Source organism: Petaurus breviceps, unplaced genomic scaffold (assembly GCF_028583685.1).
Source record: "Petaurus breviceps papuanus isolate PSGF00001 unplaced genomic scaffold, PetGlider_PUasm1.0 207, whole genome shotgun sequence".
Classification (NCBI taxonomy): domain Eukaryota; kingdom Metazoa; phylum Chordata; class Mammalia; order Diprotodontia; family Petauridae; genus Petaurus; species Petaurus breviceps.
In genome coordinates this window covers 7,896,961-7,915,560 of record NW_027185850.1, presented here as the reverse complement: position 1 = coordinate 7,915,560, position 18,600 = coordinate 7,896,961, and the positions used below count along the sequence as shown (strand labels likewise).

The following is an 18,600-nucleotide window of genomic DNA, read 5'->3' as shown; positions in this document are numbered from 1 at the left end:
GGGGGGGGAGGAGAGAGGGGGGGGGGTGGTGTGGGGGGTGCTTTGCTGTTGGGGGTTGGTTTGGTTTTTTTGCTCAGTAGTCCTTGAGTCTAATCCGTGACCCAAAAGAAGCTGGGTGATAATACAGCAGACAAGTGTGGTCTGGCATCTGATCCAAGACCTCCAATGATGGGGCAGCCCCTCCCCCTTTGGGACAGCTCTAATTCTCAGGACATTTTTTCTCACCCAAGCCTGAAGGGGTCTCTTTGTCCCTGGCACTCCTTCCTTCCATGCTAGGGGACCAAGCAGACTCAATCCAATCTCTCCTCCACAGGACTGTCCTTCCACATTGAAGACAGCAATCATGTAAATCCTTCTATCTTTTCTTCTTAAATACGGAGACATAGGATCAGGGCTGGATATACAGGTCTGGGATTAGAGAGGTGATAATTGAATCTATCAGAGAACATGAGATCCCCAAGGAAGGGGAGAGGGAGAAGGAGGGAGGGAGAAAAAGATGAGGGAAAGGAGAGAGAGGGAGGAGGGAGAAAGAAAAGAGAGGAAGGAGGGGAGAGACAGAGAGAGAGGGAGGGGAAAGGGGGGAGAGGAAAAAAGGGAGGTAGGGAGGAAGATGAGAGAGAGAGAAGCCGTGACCGAGCCTTGGGGTACACTTGCGCTTTGGGGGTGGGCTAGGGATAATAATGCACTATAAGAGCCTGAAATGGAGTGCTCAGACAGGTAGGAGAGAACAGTGTCATGGAAACCGAGGGAGGAGGGAGTGGTCAGTGTCGCCAAAAGAAGCAGAGCAGGGCAGACAAAAGGCCGGCGCGTTAGCAGAGAGGAGATGGCTGGTCACCCCCGGGGGAAGGGGGAGGGGCAGGCTTGGTCAAAGGGCAGGAGCAGGAGCCAGACTGGCAGGCACTGGGAGATGGGGAGGGGGCGGGCAGCGGAGGCAGCGGCAGGAAGGATGCTAAGTATACCGCAGTGCCGGGCAGGAGAGACAGGAGGGAAGCGCTCAAGGCGTGACGCCAATCAGCTGAAGAGGGCTTTTTGTAAAGGATGGGGAGACCTGAGTGTTTAGAGGCATTAAAAGAAAAGGATTGCTACAGGAACTGAACGTGAACTAACCTCAAAATTGGTTCAATTTCTATTTTAAAAATCCATGCTTTAGTTGAATTTCCATTTTAAAATGACTATGACGACAACACTTGACCATTCATCAGGGTTCATGTCAGCATGCTGTCTCTGGCCAAAGGCCACACCAGCATTATGCTCTCAGCTCTGCTTTCTAGGGTGGCCACTGCGGGGCTTGGTGGGGGGGAGCACAGTTGCCTTCTGAGCAGCTGACTCTAGTGGGGTTCCCAGCCAGGCTGGAAGGCACAATGGATCTGGAGGCAGAGGACCTCTCTGTTCCTGTGCCTTCATGGAAGCCACTTCCCTTTCTGGGCCTCAGTCTCCCCCAATACCGCCAAGGGGCTGAACTGGGGCATGCCCAAGGCCCCTTCTGGCTTCAGGCCCAGCACGCTGTGACCATGGGCACTTCCGAATTGCTTCCTTCTCATTCTTAGCTTTCTCAAGTGAAAGACCACTAAGGCCACCACTCCACCATCTCATAGTGGCCCGGCATGTAAAGTTTTTAGTTCTGATGACTTTTGCTTTCATTTCTGCTTACTTTCTTTCCCTTCTTCCCTAACCAAGGAGCTATCCCTTGTAACAAAGATTTTTTAAAAAGAACTCACTAACGCATCAGCTGCGTCTGCTAGTATACACTACAAGGTTGTGTAGCGGAAAGAGCCTGGCACTTGGAATCAGGAAGACCTGAGTTCAAATCCTGCCCTCAGATACCCACTAGCTGTGTGACCCTAGGAAAGTCCCTTAACCTCTCTCTGCCTCAGTGTCTTCATCTGTCAAACAGTGGTAATAAGAGTACCTCCCTCCCAGGGTTCCCATGAGTATCAAATGAAGCAACTAACATTTGGAGAATGTTTTGCCCACCTTAAACCATGGTGTAAATGCTAGTTATTTTTATTATTTCACACTCGCCCCCTATCTCTTCAACAAAAGGAAGACAGTATATTTCTCATCTTTTCTCTGCGGTCAAGCTTGGTGATTATCATCACGCCAACCTTGAATACCCGAAGGCTCCAACAGCTGACTGCAGGTCCTACCAGGCCCTTGATAGCCTTGGGCATGGGTCAGCAGTATGCCACTGTCTGATGACCCTCTGGCTCCCAACGGGTTTCCAGAGTATGACCAATTGGTTTTTACTGCAACTACTCATGCAGGTCGGGTCGGGTAAAGGGAATAGCTACCTAGATAGAAGGGCAGATCTACCAAAGCCTCAAAGAATAACATTCTAGCATCCAACCACAGAGACACAGCACTGGATCCACCACTGTTGGTTCATCCATTGAGGCTCAGCTCAGTTTTGGTTAAGATATTTCACTAAGTAAACTTCTGAGAAAGTTTCATGAGGCTCCCTTAAAGCACCCACCTGCCTGGCCATGACTCATTTCTCCTTTGATGAAGCTCATTAAAAAAAAAAAGGTAATTTTACATTAAAACAACACCCTAAGAACGGATGGAAACAACGTGGCACAAGAAGGCACGCCAGTCATTTTGGCAAAGTCAGCAAAAGTCCCTGAACAACAACTTTGTGCTCTGAAGATTAACTTTAAATGGTGTTTTCCTTTTTGCCATCACTCTGACCTTGGCAACAACCTGGTGAGAAGTCAGGCCCGGTGCCTTCCTGGAATCGCTGCTGCTGGGGAGGCACCGGCTCAGGAATTTGGAGCTGCAGTCGGGGCAGCTAGGTGGAACCACAGCACACAGAGAGCCAGGTCTGCAGTCAGGAAGGCCTGAGTTCCAATCTGCCCTCAAACACTTGCTAGCTACAACACTGGGCTTAACCTGGTTTGACTCAGTTTCCTCATCTGTAAATTGGGCTGGAGAAGGAAAAAACGGCAAACTCCTCCTTTATCTTTGGAAGAAAAGCCCCAAATGGGGTCATGAACAGTAGGCGTCAACTGAACGGTGACAACAAAGCCTATACTGGGCTCAGCACCCATACGATGAGCCCTGGGGAGTAGGAAGCCACCAGGCTGCCTAAAGAGCGGTGACCTGGCCAGGTTAGAAATGAATCTGCTCGCTGAAATTTAAAAAAACCCAGAAAGCAGTATTTTCTTGAAATCAAATTTAGTGGGAGAAAGGCCCGAAGAGCTATGGTTGTAAGCCTTAGGTCTCCTTTCTCCCTCAACCCCATTAATTGGGGTTGGTTTTAGGTCTTGTTGGTTTTAATTCTAACAGCATCTCTCCCATCTGTCCTCTCCTCTCCTCTCATAGCTATTCCCCTCATTCAAGTACCCATCATCTCATCTGACCTATTAGGTCAATGAGGCCTCCTCACTGGCCTCCCTGCCTCCACTTCATGCTCCATACAGCCACCAAGATACAGATCTGACCATGTCACTCCCCTACTTGAATATCCTCAGTAGCTCCCTCCTGCCTCTAGAATACAGGGGAGAAAATTTTTCAGGCTGGAATGTGAGTGAATCCCGCACATAGTAGCTCCCACCAACTTCTCTATTTTAAGTTCATTTTAGTACCCTTCATATACTTTCTGACCCAATGCAAATGGTCTGCTGGCCCTTCCCCAGACACAACATTGCATCTCCTACCTTTCTCTCTTTGTACTTGCTGGCTCCCATGCCTGGAATGCACTCACTCCTCCTTAGCCTCTCAGCATCTCTGACTTCCTCCAAGCACAAGTCAGATACCACCTTAAGTTACTTTGTATACATCTACCTTGTACACATACTTTGTATATATCTACATACCTGTGTACATATTGAACTACTGCTTCTCTTCCCCTCCCTCTAGAAGTATGCAAGCTTCTTGAAGACAAAGGACCGTTTGTTTCTTGTCTTTGTATCTCTAGAAACCAGCAATGCCTGACACACACATTTGATTAACTGAATTAACATGTTACGCACACTTTCCACAGAGAAGACATGTGTACTGGGAGAAGCTAGATGGAAGAGATGTGTCCATGATGTTTCCTTCAGACATTATACAGCAAAAATTCATCAAAGTTTATTTATAAGATATTTTCTCATTCTCTTTTTGAGGAAAAAAAAACAAACTCTGGTCTTGAAGGTGATCATGGTAATGGCTTTGGAAAATGGCCAGTTTAATACGATTGTATGAAACCTATTTATAAATCATACATTAACAGCTGGCACCAGACCCAACTTTCTCCTCCTCTGGATTCAGCAGTGACACATCTTTTGGCAGTCCTGCTATTTTTTTTTTCAGTTTCATCTTAGAATATCGATTGCATTCTCATCTGAGTTTGTATTAGAACATTCTTGAGGAGCTGTGTTCAAAAATGACTTAATCTGGAAGAAAAGTCCAATGAAATCCACCATTGAGGCTGGGCCACACAGATGCAAGGATAGCAAATGCCAGCTGCCTCATATAATGATGTTAACAAAACAACTATTCATACTTACACAGTGCTTTAAAATTTACACAGCACTTTCCTTAGAAAAGCCCCATGAAGTGGGCAGTGCTCTTGTTATTCTCTCATTTTACAGATGAAGAAACTGAGGCCTGAAGAGATTATGTAACTTGCCCAAGATCACATTTAATTGCCTTTGCCTCTCCCCATCCTCTCCATACCTATAGAGAGCATTACCCCACTTCTAGTTCCTCAGGCTCACAACCTAGGAGTCATCCTGGATTCCTCACTATCTCTCAAACCCCGCCTCCCCATATTCAAGCTGTTGACACAGGCCCATCAATTTCACCTCAGCAAGATTTTGCCTTTGCATCTTGTAGATTTCACTACCTCTGCAACATCTCTTGTGGATTTCACCTTTGCAACATCTCATCAATTTTACCTCTGTACCATCTCTTGTGGATTTCACTTCTGCAACATCTGCTGTAGATTTCACCTCTGCACCAATTCTCATCAATTTCACCTCTGCACAGTCTCTTGTGGATTTCACCTCTGCACTACCATCTCTTGTGGATTTCACCTCTCTACTAACTCTCATCAATTTCACCTCTACACCATTTCTTATGGATTTCACCTCTGTAACATCTGTTGTGAATTTCACCTCTGCACTTTCTCTCATCAATTTCACCTCTGCAATATCTCTCCAATATGCCCCCTTCTCTTCTCTGACAGGCTCCTGCCCCGGTGCAGGCCTTCATCACCTCATGCCTGGATTACTGCAATGGTGACTGGGGATCTGTCTTCCTGCTTCAGTCTCTCCCTATTCTAGTCCATCCTCCATTTAGCCATCAAAGTGATTTTCCTAAAACACAGTTCTGATCATGTCACTTCCTTACACTATAAACTCCAGTGGCTTCCCATCTTCTCCAGGATCAAAGACAAAATACTCTGGCATTCTAAGCCCTTTATAGGCCGACCCCCTCCTACATTTCCAGTCTTCTTAAACCTTACTTCTCCACATGTACTCTTCAATCCAGTGACCCTGACCTCCAGGCTGTTCCTCAAACAACTAAATGACGCTATGCAATTTGACCAGCTATTCCCTATGCCTGGAATGCTTTCTTCCCTTATCTTCATCTTTGGCCTTCCCTGGATGCCTTCAAGACTCAGTTCAAATCGCCTCTTCTACAACGGGCCTTTCCAGGTCCTTATTGGGGCCAATGCCTTCCCTCTAAGATTACCTCCCATTCAAACTGTCCAAATCTTACAGTATATAATAGTTTGCATGGTGTCTTCTATATTAGACATTTTAACTCCTTGGGAGCAGAGAGAAGTGGGAAAGGAATAGGGGGAAAAAAAGGTAGGCAGCACATGTAGACGAGAGTCTGGGTCTGGAGTCAGGGAGACCTGAATTCAAACCTGGCCTCAGACACTTAGGAGGGGAAGGCAATAAGCACTCCTAAAGCACCTACTATGTGCCCAGCACTACACTAATAAGCACTTCATAATGTCATCACATTCTATCCTCACAACAACCCTGGAAAGCAGATGCCATTTTTGTCTCCAATTTATAGTTGAGGAAACCAAGACAAACAGAGGTAAAGTGATTTGCCCACGGTCACAAAGCCAGTAAATGTCTGAAGCTAGATTTGAATTCAAGTCTTCCAGACTCCAGTCCTAGGACAATTCATAGCACTACGCAGTTGGCTACTACTTCCTAGCTGTATGACCTGGATGAGTTTGCATCTAAGCCACCCCTGAAGACTGAGAGATGAAAACAAGATGCTTCCCAGCATTGTAGATAAGAGTTTTCTCACCTCACAGGTAGGGAAGTTTCCTATGCCAATCTAATCACAGATCCAGCCTCCATCCTTCTCCTTAGTGATTCTGACACATTATTGAATTGAATAGAAATTTCATTTTAAATGCTAGAGGGAAGCTTGTTATTTAAAAGGAGTTCTATGGTTAATCCTCAAGCAAATGTATCTGTAAGTCTGTAAAGTTTATCTATTGCTCTATTTGCCTTTCTTTGTATTCCCAGAGCTGGGACAGAGTCAGTCAAACATTAAGTGCTTAGTGCCTACTTCAAGTCAGTAAGTATTTATTAAAGCACCTACCAGAGCCTAAGTGCCAAGCATACAAAGAAAGACAAAGGGCAGTGCCTGCCCTCAAGGAGCTCACAATCTAACAGGCAGACAATAAGTAAAAACAAGGTATCTAAGGAAATAACGAAGAGAAAACTGTTCTATTACAAATGTAAGCTATTTCTTCTTTTCTGACATACTCAAAAAGGCACATAGGGAGAGTGGGTGAATCTTGAGAGGAAAGGCACTAGAATTATGGGGGGTAGGAAAGGCTTCATGTAGAAGGTAGTATGTTATTTGGGGTTTGAAGGAAAGCAGGAAGCAGAGATGAAGAAAGAGAACATTACAGGCCTGGGGACTGATGGAGGCAAGCCCAGAGTCAGGAGATGGAGTATCTTGTTTGTGTTGTGAGGGTCACACAGGCCAATATATGTAAAGCACTTTGCAACCCTTAAGATATTATAAAAATGCTGGCTATAACTAGCACTTACTGTGTGTTGAGCACTGTGCTAAGCACTGGGGATAAAAGGGAAAGCTGGCCCTGCCCTCAGTGAGCTCACATTCATTCCCCTGACATCCTGGATTTGTCAGAGACTGTATGAGAGATCTCCAGTTAATCAATCAAAAAGCATTTATTAAGGGGAGGTCAGGTGGTGCAGTGAGTTCTAAGAATGCCGGCCCCAGCGTCGGGACACCTGGGATCGGTTTGGGCCTCAGATCCTCAGCACCCACACACACACAAAATAACTGGCCATGTAACCTTGAGCAACTCAACTTAACCCCAACTGCTTTATAAAAAAAAAAAATTTTATTAAGCACCTAATTAGTACACTGACCTCTGGTTCATCCAAGGCCCCTTAATCCTTTCCTCACTTGGCTCCCACTGACCTGCATTATTCCTGTGTGAATTCAGAAGCGGCAAAGGTCTGATGATTCCTGACCTTCCCCAGCACTCACCTTCTTCTTGGGGAAGGGGGTGTCCAAGCCTGTGTCACGCTTACAGTGAACCCCTGATATCAGGAACACAGATTGGGGCTTGATCATAGGAGAATGTCAGCCACCAAAGGATACAACTACAAGACCTCTCTCTCCCTCAGCAGCCTCTATCCCTCACACCTCTCAGGAAATGATGAAAAAGAGGAGATCACAGATTGGGATCTAGAAGGGCCCCTGTAGATCCTCAGCTCCAACCTCCCCATTGACAGATGAAAGGAAGTGATTGGTCCAAGTCACACCAGGTAGTCAAGTAGGATTGTCAGGAATCAAACCTAACCAAATAAAAGCAGTGCCATGCAGGAACTCTGCCAAGGGCAATGTCCATCCATTCATAAGAGAGAAGCCATTCTCATGCAGATAGACTACAATTTCTTTCTTTTCTTTTTTGGCCAGGAGGAGGCAGGGAGGGATGGTGGTGAAGAACAGATACTAGTTTGTCTAAACCTTGGACACTATTTAAGCACAATTTCCCACAATCCACCCTCACGACACTGACTGGCAGCAGGTAAATTTCCATTTGCAGGGACAAGACCAAAAGAGACTTTTAGGACAAAGATACAGATTTAGAAAGGGTCTTGGAGCCCACTGAATCCAATCCGTTAGCACAGAAGAGGAAACTGAGGCAGGGCAAGGTCGAATTTGAATCCCTTTCCTAAAGGCAGGGCAGGAACCAACCTATGCCAGAGAGATGCTTGTCCAATTAAATTCCAGAGATGACCTTTAGTCAATCAACAATTCATCAGGCAACCAGTATCTCTTCCGTTCTCACAAAGAATTTGCCAGGGGATAAAAGTACAAAGAATTAAATGATCCCTATTCACCATGAGTCTACCATACATGGCATAAATATAACGTGAATAAATACTATGCAAAGCCGTTAAACATAGGTAGTTGGGGGGATGAGCAAAGTCTGTGAGTGGAATGTAGGTGTGAGCGTCCATCTTAAAGGGAGATCACAAGAGAAAGCAGGGCATAACATGAGATTCTTCACCTCTGGGGGAATCAGGGACCCCTCTGGCCACCTGGGTGGGCCTATAGACCTCTCCTTAGAAAAATGCTTCTAAATATTTGAGAAAATGCTTAATTTAAGTTAGAGGTTGATGAAAATAAAGATGTAATTCCCCATCCCCACCATCCCAGTGCATGGACCCCCAGGAGTCCAGGTTAAGAACCCCTTATATAATGGGGAGAGGACTGGGCCAGGAGTGAGATCTTCTGTTATCTCAGGGGACTTGCCCAAGGTCACACTGCTGGTATGTGTCTGAGATAGGAAAAAGACCCTGGTGGCCGTCTACTGTGCTACCCTATGTCTCAATCAGCAAATGTGTTCATTACAAATGATTCTCAGCTTTTCATGAAATAGAGTCCCTAAGTTCACTTGCTCTGTGTTGCTAAAAGTCTCAAAGGTACCTCTCTTTAATAGTCTATGAAAGCTTTTTCATGAGTGAGTAGCCTGACACCCCTCTGTGCCCTGCCCCACCCCACTGTGTTTCCTTCAAAGTTGGCCAGGAACGCTTTAGCAGCCCACCTACCCATAAGGCACAGGGCAAAAGCCTTGCTCATGAATGGGCAGCAACCAGACCCTGATGGTTAAAGAGCTTCTAAGCTATCCTGTAAAGCTGAGAAATGAAGTGAGAAAAGAAGCATGTCAGGGACACCTCGGAAGAGACGGGAGGGCAGGCTGAGGAGAACATAGCTGGACACAGCCTCCCTGGGGTGCTTAAACCTTTACCAGACATCCAGGTCTTTCTTCGTGCTCTCTTTTTTCCCAAGGAATGAGAAGGGAGGGCACTTCTCTTTCTAGATGTTTGGTGTGAGAACCCTTAGCTCAGTTAAGAATTTTAAGGGCCTGTCTCCAAGTTCCAGAAATAGTGTCAAGCGGGCAGGCAATCCCTTTGTCAATACCCTGAGTAAGTGGGGATGCGAGGGCTGAAGAGCTTTCAAAAATCCCCAGGTGAGGGAAATTAAGGGATTTAAGGAGCTTATAGTTCATTACAGACATTCACAGGTGCCTGAGCTGTGCACACATGTACACACACACACACAATCACCAAGGCCCTGCATTCTATTCCATGTATAGCAATCCTCTCCCACACACCCATACCCTGTTGGTAGAACTGTGAGTTGACCTAACCATTCTGGAAATCAATTCTGGAATGTTGTTAAAAATGAGACATAACTGTCCATACCTTATGACCTTGAGGGCCCATGTTAGGCAAAAAACAACCCAAAGGAAGCCAGAAACTGAAAGAAAGAATCCACATTCACCAATATATTCACAACAGTACTATTTTTGTGGTAGAGAAAAAGATGGCCACTGATCAAGGAATGCAATAAGGGAATTATGGAGAAGTCTGGGAAAACATCTGAACAGATGCAAATGCAAGGAAAACAACAGAGACAGTGGCTAGAACAATACACATGGTAAGTGAGAGGGGTAGGGGGATGGGAGATAATAAGCGAGAAGCTTGGCCTTAGAGAAGAGGCAGAACATGGAGCTCTGAAGATGTTAAGGGCTGTGGATGGGGAATGCTGTGTCCACTGTCAGACATGACCCAAGGCTTGTGTCTTCTCTTTCTTTTCAAAATCTTTAAGAAAGGTGACTTAGTAGATAGGGAAGGGGGGGGGTAATATTTGGAAATTAAGGTGATATATAAAACAAAAGATACTGTCAAACCACAGAAATAAAAATAGCAGTTAGGTGGTGCAATGGTTAGAGTGATGGCCTTGGAGTTAGGAACACCAGAGTTCAAATCTGTCCTCAGACACTTACTGGCTGGGTGACCTTGGGCAAGTCACTTAATTTCTGACTCAGTCTACTCATCTGTAAAATGGGGATAATAATAGCACCACCTCAAAGGGTTATCGTGAGGATCAATAATTATAAAGTGCTTGGCACAGCCATAGTAGGTGCTTTATAAAGTTTACCATTATTGTGATTATTATTAAAACCAAAACACCATCCTTAGCCATAGGATTCTTCTGCCTTCCTGGCTTATAGATCTCAAGCAGTAAAGTAAATTTTCTCAAAAAACTGTCACGTATAACTGATAAACACCAACTTCTATCTGGTTTCCAAGCCCCCCCCCCATTTCTTTTCTTTTTAAAAAAAATTATTTTATTTTTTCTCCAGTTATTTCCACATTCATTTTTATAAGATTTTGAGTTCCAATTTTTCTCCCTCTCTCCCTCCCTCCCTTCCCTTCCCTCTTCTGATAATGGTAGGCTTGATAAACTCTGATAAGCTTCCTCTCATATCTAACAAGCAATGAAAACAGGCTTGAGTACCGTAGGCATTGGTTAAGTTCTCAGTCCATTAAAATCTCCATTAAAATATTAAAACAATCTGTTAGACAAACAGGAGATAAAAATTTCCAACATAAAGTAGCTCATTAACTTTTCCCCTCTTGCCTTTAAAAATACATCTCTGGGATGGCCATTCAGGCCTCACATACATCCTGGGAAACCCAGAAGCAGCAACCACAAACAGCCACTCTCCTCACGATGCAGTTGAATGTCTTGGGTGCAACGGCAAGCAGAAGTACTGGTTTCGAATTCTGCCTCTCCCTCTAACTCTCTGGGCCCCAGTTTGCTCCTCTGAAGAATGAGAGGCTGGCCTGTATCTAAGGTCTAGGCCATTGCTAATTCTAGGAGTCTACAGCTAATTAAATTCCTGTCTGCATCCCCAGGGAGTCCCTCTGAACAGTATTGGACACTTAGGAATCATTCAGAAAGTACCCAAAGCCACTACTTCCTTTCTCAGACTAGAATTAATTAGGATGACAGAGAAGTCCCCCAGCAGTTTCAAACTGGCTCTTTTAAACAAATGTCTCGACATTTCTGGAAGAAATGCCAATGAAAGGTCAGCGGCTAGAAAAGCTGCCGCATTCTGAGCAAACCACTACAGCACTGTGGGCCTCAGTCTCCTCACCTGTAAATATTTCCTAGGACACCCTTCCAACTGAGTTGGCTTAATTGACTGTGTAAGGCCAATGAAGACTGATGTTAGGCTCATATATTAAGGTCAGAAGGGACCTCAGAGGTCATCTGAGCCAAATCCCTCATTTGACAGATGCGAAAACTGAGGCATGAGGTCACACTGCTAGTATAGGTATGAAGCAGGCTTTGGACCTGGGTCTTCTCACTCCAAGTCCAGGGCCACACAGTTAAACCAGAAAAAAAACAAAACAAAACAGCAGAACAGATTTGCCCATAGTCAGATAACTAATAAACATCAGAGGCAGGATCAGGAACCATGTTCTTCCTGACTCCAAGGCTGGCATTCCATCTTTGGGCCATCCTGCCTTTCCCTCCCACCCTTTTCCTGAAGTGCCACCATTGTTAAACTTAACCATGAGGGCAATGGTGGCCACTAGGGTGGGAATGGTCACACTTTTATCTAGTCAAAACTTCTTTCTTTGGGACCTGACCTACTTCCTTTCCTAGCTCCCCAAGGTCTGTGCTAATGAACACCGGACTGTTTCAAGAGATACTCTCATTTGGGAATTAACTTTTAAATTGGAGAGATAACACTTTATGAAATGGTCCTCTATTCTCTTGGCTGAAAAGCCATCTCCAGACTCAATGAACAATGAGGCAGAACTCTATTCATTATGCGGTACTGCAATGCCATGGGGATGCCAACATGCCATCATGCAAATGTATCTGGCATTGGGCACCAGCTCCAGAAACTGGAAACTTGTTTCAGGCAATCCAGGTAAGGGTCAGAGGAGAAGCTCCTTCCCCAATCTGGAGCCTGACAGCTAGGGTGGGCGAGCAGGTCCGTGGCCCCTGAGGGTGCGGTTTAGCCAAGGTCTCCCTTCCCACCAGGGCTCAGGACCTGCCCCAAGAGGATTGCCTTTCCCTAATCTGTTCATTCCATCAGAGCTTCAGGAGATCGGATTAAACAAACACAAGGAAACTGGACAAACCAGGGACCTTCCCCAGGCTGGAAATAATCTCATTCCCAATGTGAAGACTGAGGCTTTATTTTTAAACAGGGAAAGAAAAGAAGCCCCTAATGCTCCTAATTACGCTTTACTGGGCTGCAGCAAAGACCTCATTGGATTTCTATATATTAAATAACCTGAATTAACAAACATTTATTAAGCACCAACTGCATGTCAGGAACTGTGCTGGGCCCTGGGGAGATGATCTGAACTCTAGCCTCTCATCTCAGGTCAGCAATAAAATCTTCCGTTTGCCATTTAAAGTTCTTCACTTCCTGGCCCCTTCCTTCTTTTTCAGATCCCTAAGAGGCAGCTAACACTGGCCCATTTGCTGGCCCTCCCCTAGGCCATTCTATCCCAGTCTCTCTGGCTTTGCCTTGACTGTTCCCCATGTCTGGAATGCTCTTCCCACCCCAGTCCCTCTACCTAGAAGGGTCCATCCTGGTTGCCTTTAAGACTCAGCTGAAATCCCCTCTTCTTCAGGAGACCTTCCCTTCTCTCCCTTATAGATGCATCTTTTCTTCCTCTTCCTCCCCATTGCCTCTGAACTGGCCTTCCATTTACTGTGTAGTTATTTGGATGGGAGCTCCTGAAGGGCAGGGACAGGCTTCTAGCCCTTCTTTGTCTCCTCAAGGTCCAGCATAGTACCTGGTATACAGTCAGAGACTATTAAGTGTCTCTTTTTGTTGTCTCCCAACACTCAGCAGGAACAGGAGGTAGCTGGAATGGCCCTGGGGCCCTGGCAGTGATTTCCAGAAAAGCAACGGGTGGCCATCCTTCCTGTCCCATCCAAGCTCACACAGGCTGCCTCACCTCCCACCTGCCCCCACTAATGGACTCCCCCACCTTTCAGTTTCCCTGGAGCAAAGTCCCCTTCTCTGGTTGCCTCCCTCGTTCCTTTCCCAGGTTAGAATATAGGCTCCCTGAGGGCAGGGAATGCCTTTTTGCCCTCAGCCCTTAGCACAGTAAGGGATCCACAGTCAAGACCTAATAAAAAGGTTTTCATTCGTTCATTCAACTATGAATTAGAATAAAGAAGCCATCACACACAGAACTGAAGTCTTAAACTCAGCCACAATGGATTAAGAACAATGACCACCAGACACCGATGCAGCCTAAGTCTGCAAAGTGCTTGCATTCTACTCGAGTCTCTGTGTGATCTCTATTTAACAGATGAGGAAACTGAGGCCAAGAATGACTCATCCAAAGTCACCTGCTTTTTATGAACACAAGCACAAGTTACTGCAGCCTCTAGATGCACAGATTTCAAGCTGGAACTTCACCCTCATGGACAAAGGACTGGGGGTCGGGAAGCCTGGGGGGGTGCATTTCATCTCTGCAGGTCTCATGGGCTTCCTCTGCAAAAGGACCGACTGAAAGGTCCCTTCTGGTCCTAAACCTCCGAGCCGATCCCTGAAAGGATTCTAGTATGACACCTTCCTCTTATAGGTCAGAAAACCCCATCTCTCAGCTCCCATTCCCTCTCCCCCCACCCAGCTGTGGCCTTCTGACTTCCCTGGGTTGTTTCAAGTCATTGGGCAATATACATTTATTAAGCACCTACTACGTGCCAGGCCCTCTGCTGAGTACTGTGTATACAAAAAGAGTCAAAAGACAGGCCCTGCCCTCAATATGAGGGGGAGACTATGGACAATCAAGGATGTGCCACCAAGCTTCAGACGAATAGGGAAAAGGGGAGATAATTAACAGAGGGCAAACACTGGAATCAAGAGGGCTGGGGGAAGGGCTGGGGGGAGTTAAAGGAAGCCAGGGAAATGGCCAGGGGGCAATGGGGCAGGAGAACCTTTCAGGCACCAGAGACAGCCAGAGGAAACATCGGGGGCTAAGAGATGGCGACTGTTCATGAGACAGCCAGGAGGCCAGGAGAACTGATCAGCGTACGTGTCAGGGAGAAAGGTGTATGACAACTAGAAAGGGAGGAAGGGGCATGTCAGGAAGAGAATCTGGGATCTGATTCTGGAGACCAGCAGGAGCCACTGCAGTTAACTATGGGGGTGGCGGATAGGACCTCTGCTTTGGGGAATCATTTGGTGGCTGACTGGAGAATGGATTGGAGTGGGGAGGGACTTCAGGCAGGCAGACCCACCAGGCGGCTATTACAATAGTCCAGGCATGATGTAATGAGGGCCTGCATCAGAGTGGTGGCAGTATCAGAGGAGAGAAAGGAACACAATGGAGAAATGGTGCAAAGGTGGAATCAACAGGCCTTGGCAACAGATTGGCCATGGCGGGGAGAGACAGTGGGGAGTGGAGAATGCCACCCAGGCTGGGAGCCTGGGGCTGACAGAGTGGGAGAAGGGAAGGCCAATCAACCCCAACTAAAATCTCACCCCCTCTTAAAATCCTTTCAGAATCCCCTTTAATCCTGACGCCTCTGTTGATTAGCTTGGGTTTACCCATAGCTTATTTGTACAAAGCTGCTGACAGATGAATCCCCATGAGACTGGATGATCTTTGCCTTCCTAGTATCCCCAGCCCTTAGAATACAGTAGGTGCTTAATTAATGTTTATTGACTGGTGGGACTAGCCCAAGGTCATATGATATGAGTAGCAAAGCCAAGTCCTCAGGCATTAAATACTGTGCTCATTCCAATGTACCAGATTTTCTTTATTAGTCTGAAAAAATGATTGGGTAAACGACACACACCAGCCCATGATTTTCATTTGCTTCCCCTTTTTTTCCTCCACTCCTGGGAGGCTGGGGGAGGAGGGGGGCAGAAATGTCAATTCTATTGTTTTGATTGACCTGCCTTATAGTATTTTTGCCTGGTTTTAATGATTGATTGATTGGTTTCCAGATAGCAGATGAATGTTCCAATGTGTGTGTGGGCACACATACACTCACTCACTCCCTCTCTCAACCAAGCCTTCCTACCTAGCTTGGATGAAGGCGCTCCTTCCCTGGGATCATGATCAACACTTGCTCTGAGAGCAGGCAGGTATTTTGAAGAGGGGGCTGTTGGCGCTTTATGCACCTTTTAAACCCAGGGCCAAGAAAGTACTCTTTTAAAGCAGGAGTGGAAGGGGGAGGAGAGCAAAGACACCCGTGGAGATTTGGCCTTCTGGCAACCTCCAAAAAGATTCATTATAGACAGTATATTCAGTCTGGGTTATAACTGTGCCAGGAAATGTAAACACCCTGTCCCCAAAGGCAGGAGGTGGGGAGAAAGGAGTAAATGATGGGAAGGAAGCTGGTCCTGAAAAGTTTATCCAACTCCACACATTTGCCTCTCCAACAAATTCCAAGTTTATTTCCCACGCCAGGCCGACCATTTAACAAAAACAGGGAATGCTTAAGGTGGAAAAAAAAAAAAAAGGAACAAAAGACAGCCTCCCACAGCTGGCTTCTTTCTGGCTTCTTCTTTATATCCCTCCTGGGCAGGAATGAAATCAAGCTAGCCCCTTTAGGAAAAAGCTTGTGTTACGTGTAGCCCCTAAAAGAAGCGCCCCCCTGAGAAGGGCCGGGCTGCCCGGCCTTGTCAATTCCACCTCTCAGCTGCGGAAATGTCTAAAGTTTCACTCGGGAAAATCTCAACTAAAACCAACACTTCCCTTTCCTCCTCGGGAGAATTTTATGAATGATTTGAGTAAAGCTTCCCAGGCAAGAACACTCTGCAAGGCTCAGCGTAAGGCAGGAGGGCCAGGCGGTGAATTAAGTCAACCAGAGACAGCTTGGAGAAATTTTCCTTATTGAAATTGAAAGCTTCCGTGGTCCATCCACTACCCACTCCTCCCGGCACCTCTGGCCAGACTTCAGATTTAAAAGGAAAGAAGTCAAGCACGGGTTTTCTCCACTTCACCGCCTCCATATGGTCGGAGAGAACACGCGTGGCCTACCCCCGCCCCCGTCCCCGTCTCCGATCTAATCCCGCGGTGCGTGGGAAGTCCCAGGTTCCGGTGTCCGTGGCTGGCCTTTACCACCACCCCCACTTCCCCAGGCCTCACTTTTTCCCACGCCAGCCCAAGCTCTGGCTCCCCATGTCTCTGTTCCCGGATGCTCAACCTGGGTGCCCGCTACGCCTGGCTACCCTCCTTCCCAGCTGGGGGAGAGGGGGGGCTGCGGGAAGGGGGTCGAGAAAGCGAGAGGGGCGTGGCACTCCCCAGAGGCGCTCTAGGCCAATCTCTCTCTACCGCAAAGGGGTCTACCCCTAACCCCCAGGGGAAGGGCAGCGCCCTCCTTGCGTCGAATCCCTCTACCGTTGCCCCAGCCTGGGGTTAGGGGGCATCCTCGTGGAGGACGCGCCCAGGGCAGCGTTTCTCCTTCTCCTTCCCCTCCCCATCCCCCAAAGCAGGCACACTGGGCTGGGGACGGAGGGGCTCCCCGGGCAGGGGCACCCCCTTCTAGGCTTTAAGCTCAGGGCCAAGCGCCCCCTCCCCAGCTCCCGCGCCCAGGGCGCACGCACGCCCCCTCCTGGCCCCGGTCTTGGGGCGCTTAATGCGCGAAGCCAGTCTCCGCCCTCCGGGACACTCATGCCTGCCTGCCTTCCTTCCTTCTTTCCCTCCCTCCTTCCATCTCTCCTCCGCCCCAGGATTCGGCGGCGCCGCCGCCCCCCAAATCCGTGCCCTGTGCCGCACCCTGCGCTCTGCTGCCCCCAAGGGTGTCCACCACGTACCCCTACCCGGTGTGGCCTCGCTCACCTCTCGCCGCAGCAGCTGCCGAGGGACTCTGTCTCTCTGGGCGACCAGAGACTGCTCCGACCTCTCCTCCTGCTCCTCCGGGTCCCCGGCTCCGCCTAGCTCTGGGGTAGGCGGGGCGCACGGACAGACGGGCGGAGCGGTGGTGGCGGCGCCGGGCTTAGCAGCAGCTTTGGCCCAGGCTCACTTGCCCCCAAGGCTCTCTCCCTCCCTCCTCCTCTCCCTCCCCCGCTCGGCTGCAGAGCCCGTGCCCAGTGCGCGCCCTGGCACCCGAACCAGGCCCAGAGAAAGGTCTGCAGCACTTTGGGTTGGGCACAAGTGGTCGAGCAGGGTTCACACCCAGGAGAAGGAGAGCTCTGCTGTTCCCTATGGAAGGCTCTCCACGGCTATTTAAGATGTTGCAGCCTCTGCCTCACCCCCTGCCTCGATTGGCCTTTTTCTGGAACTGTCTCCAGATGTTTTGCCCACCCTGGGGCGTGGAAGATCCGCTCATGGCCTTGTCTCAGGGGCTGGGCGCTGAGCCAAACCTCAGCCATAGCAAATAGTGGATTCTGTAAGATTCAAGGACCCAGGTGGTGGGCTTCCTGTAAAGTGAGGATAGGGTTGCTAGCCTTTGTCGATTACCCAGAAGTGGTAGCCATTCCCTACCTGCACTGGGTGCATGTGTCTGCCATACACAGTAGGCTCTTTGCTAATTGACTGCCTTGTCTGATTCGAGGGAGAGAGAACAGGGCTGGGGAATTGGACCAACTATATTTTCTTTGGCTAATCTAAGGACAGAATTAGGCTATGGTAGCACACACACATGTGTATACATACATATGTGGGTGTACACATATACACAAATGTATATTAATATTTCAGTGGAGTGGTAAAGGAAGCCTGGATTGGGAAGCTAAGGGCCTCTCTGACTGCTGGGATCCTCTTCTTTCTCTGTGAGTGACCTTGGGTGGCTCTAGTAACTGAGACTCCCAAGATCCCTGCTAGTTGTGATGGGCAGTTCAGTGCTTGGATAGTGACTGGTGAATTGCCCTCAGATGGCCTGGTGTCAAATCCTGATCCAGCTGCTTACTCCCGGTGCCACCTTGGGTATATCACTTCATTTCTCTGGGACTGTTTCCTCCTCTGAAAAGTGAGGGGATTGAACCAGATGCCAGCCAAAGGGGTGCCCCACTAGGTGGTGCATTCCTGAATAACTGAGCCTCAAACAGCCAGTCCCTAGTTCAGGCCCTCACCCCCTTTCCATGGAACTATTACAATAGCCCCAATGGTCTCTATGCCTCAGTCTCTCCCTTATCCGATCTGTCCTCCAAACAGCTGCCAAAGTGATTTTCCTAAAGCTTAGGTCTGACCATGTCATCTCCCCCCACCCCAACCTACACACTCAATAAACTCCATTAGTTCCTTGTCACCCCAAGATACCCATGGTGTGTTGACGATCTCTCGAGATCTGACTAAACTGATGGGCCCCTTTTCA

At 47.8% G+C, this 18,600-nt stretch overlaps 1 protein-coding gene across 3 annotated transcripts in view; it reads right to left on the bottom strand.

Moving 5' to 3' along the window:
• The window catches only part of LOC138164873 (guanine nucleotide-binding protein G(I)/G(S)/G(O) subunit gamma-12), a 136,574-nt gene extending 119,345 nt beyond the window's left edge, over positions 1-17,229 (bottom strand). Inside the window, exon 1 of one of the 3 annotated variants that reach the window (XM_069092805.1) lies at positions 17,102-17,229. The gene's annotated coding sequence lies outside the window, so the exon portion shown is untranslated. The remainder of the gene's footprint in view (positions 1-17,101) is intronic. The other 2 variants (XM_069092806.1, XM_069092804.1) reach the window with 2 other exon arrangements.
• Between the last annotated feature and the right edge of the window lie 1,371 nt (positions 17,230-18,600).